Below are 235 nucleotides of genomic sequence, written 5' to 3'. Positions count from 1 at the left end.
GGACGCGGGCTGGGTAAGGAAACCGACCCAGCCAGCAGACTATATTCGGTGCGTAGCCCTAACTCAGCCTTTGGCGGGTTCCAAATTGTGTGGGTCGGTGGTGGCCGGGGAGCGCACTGGATGAAAGACCAAGACACATTATGGGTCTTAATAAAATTAATGAACAAAAAACTAAGCGTCCAAAGACGACGGGTCCAGCTCCTACTCGGAGTGAAGCCGTCGCCGCAGACGCGGG

The sequence above is a fragment of the Megalopta genalis genome, unplaced genomic scaffold (genome assembly GCF_051020955.1).
Source record: "Megalopta genalis isolate 19385.01 unplaced genomic scaffold, iyMegGena1_principal scaffold1445, whole genome shotgun sequence".
NCBI classification, from domain to species: domain Eukaryota; kingdom Metazoa; phylum Arthropoda; class Insecta; order Hymenoptera; family Halictidae; genus Megalopta; species Megalopta genalis.
Note: the sequence above shows the minus strand (reverse complement) of the source record.